At 46.9% G+C, this 2,355-nt stretch overlaps 1 pseudogene; it reads left to right on the plus strand.

Moving 5' to 3' along the window:
• Nucleotides 1-1,105: 1,105 nt before the first annotated feature.
• LOC101986410 overlaps nucleotides 1,106-2,355 on the plus strand; it is a 1,641-nt pseudogene continuing 391 nt past the window's right edge.

The raw sequence follows: 2,355 nt of genomic DNA on the forward strand, positions 1-2,355 counted from the left end.
GTTTAAAAGAATGCAATTTGTATGTTGTTATTTCGGGTGTAAAGCTAGCTGTGCAGGAGCTGGACAGGGACATAGCCCACAGCTCCTCACTACACAAAGAGCAGTCAGGGTTCCCTGCCCTGTGTGAAGTCCAAGGTCGCCCCCCCCTACATTCAGGTCTAGGAAGGTGAGCATCCAAACAGGCTAGGCTCCCACAAAGCCAGTACATGCAGTAGGATCAAAACCCAGTGCCATTGTCCTTGGCTTCTTATTAGCCCTCATTGTCAACCATGTTCAGAAAGTCTGGTTTGATCACATGCTCCATCAGGCCCAGTCCAGCTGGCCTTGGTGAGCTCCCAATAGATCAGCCCCACTGTCTCAGTGAGTGGGTGCACCCCTCACGGCACTGACTTCCTTGTTCATGTTCTCCCTCCTTCTGCTCCTCATTTGGACCTTGAAAGCTCAGTCTGGTGCTCCAATGTGGGTCTCTGTCTCTATCTCGATCCATCGCCAGATGAAGGTTCTATGGTGATATGTAAGATATTCATCAGTATGGCTATAGTATAGGGCCATTTCAGTCTCTCTCTCCTCAGCTGCCCAAGGATCTAGCTGGGGACATCTCCATGGACACCTGGGAACCCCTCTAGAGTCAAGTCTCTTGCCAACCCTAAGATGGCTCCCTTAATTAAGTTATGTGCTTCCCTGCTCCCCTATCCACCCTTCCTTTATCCCAACCATCCCATTCCCCCAAGCTCTCCCCATCCTCCCCTTCTCACTTTTCTCTCCCCATTTCCCCTTACCCCCATCCCACCCCACCCCCAAGTTCCCAATTTTGCCTGGCAATCTTGTCTACTTCCAATATACAGGAGGATAACTATATGTTTTTCTTTGGGTTCACCTTCTTATTTAGCTTCTCTAGGATCACAAATTATAGGTTCAATGTCCTTTATTTATGGCTAGAAACCAATTATGAATCCAGCCAACATAGTTTTGTGCCATGGTCTTATCAATTCTGAGAAACAGCGTTTCTTTGAGTTAGCCACGACGGGAACACGCTGTCCATACATGAACAGGGAGGCCATGCTCTAGGACATCCAACTCCTCAGAGCAGCCATCCCGCGGTGTGACCCTGTGTTTAGTCCCTATCGCTCAGAAATCAGAGCCTCACTCTCTTAGTAACGACGTACTAATGAGGAGGGGTGTGTTTTTGGTGACAGATAGCACCTCCACCTTTCTGTTTCAAACCACGTATGCTCTGATCGAAGCCATCACCTAGTATACGAAGGCTGTTTATACGTTAGTGTCTCTGTATCAACAATATACAAATATAATTGGGAAAATGAATTCACAGGAGGAAGATGAAGTGTGTCAGGTGATTATAGGAGCCAGAGTTGAGATGACTTCAAAACAGCAAGAATACTTGAAGCTGGAAACCACATGGATGACTGCAGTTGGCCTGTCAGAGATGGCTGCGGAGGCCGCCTATCAAACTGGTAGGTAAAGGGCTGGGTTTTTGTTGTTTCTTACTTTTAATGTAGTTGTTAACTGAGGACTTTAGACTGCCTGATTGATGATAGAAATATCTCTTAGAGCAGTGGTTCTCAACCTCGTCCTGTGACCCTTTAATCCAGGGCCTCGTGTTATGGTGGCCCAAAACATAAATTTTTGTTGCTTCTTCATAAATTTAATGTTGCTACTGTTATGAATCATAATGTAAACATTTGATATGTAGGAAATCTGCTATGTGACCCCCCAAAAGGGGTTGAGAACCATTGTTTAGAGGTTTCCCCATTTCTGTGTTGTATGTATATATGGTCTCAAATAGCCTCGGCTAGCCTCAGACTTACTATATGTAGAGCAGGCTGTTCTCGGCCAGGCCAAGTTGCCACATGAAGTCCTGATGTTTTGTCTGTGTTCACAGAAGTCAGGCTGTGAGTCTGGAAAAATAACTAGTTAAGCTGCCACAGAATGTTGCTAATAGCTCTAAGGGTTTCCTTCCTCCTTTTCCGTGTGATCTTAAGCCTGTGTGCCCCTTTAAATAAAACGGAGAGATGAGTCAGTGGAGCACTTCTCTGCTCGGGAGGGCCAGGGTGGCACTTTGTAGGCACTTTTGGGTCGTGGCGCTCCTTTAGCATGGAGCTAGTCATGCCACTCGACGGCTGCAGTTAGGAAGTGGCCAACGTGAAATTAAGCCTTGCTTCATTTCTCCTCGAATACAAATGTTAGAGCTGGATATGGTGGCTCGTGTCTATAATCCTAGTTCTTGGGAAGCTGATGCAGGAGGATGTCTGTGAATCTGAGACTAGCCTGGGCTACAGAGCCTTGACGAGAGAGAGAGAGAGAGAGAGAGAGAGAGAGAGAGAGGGAGGGAGGGAG

This window comes from Microtus ochrogaster, assembly GCF_000317375.1.
Source record: "Microtus ochrogaster isolate Prairie Vole_2 chromosome 14 unlocalized genomic scaffold, MicOch1.0 chr14_random_3, whole genome shotgun sequence".
In the NCBI taxonomy this organism is placed as follows: Eukaryota; Metazoa; Chordata; class Mammalia; order Rodentia; family Cricetidae; genus Microtus; species Microtus ochrogaster.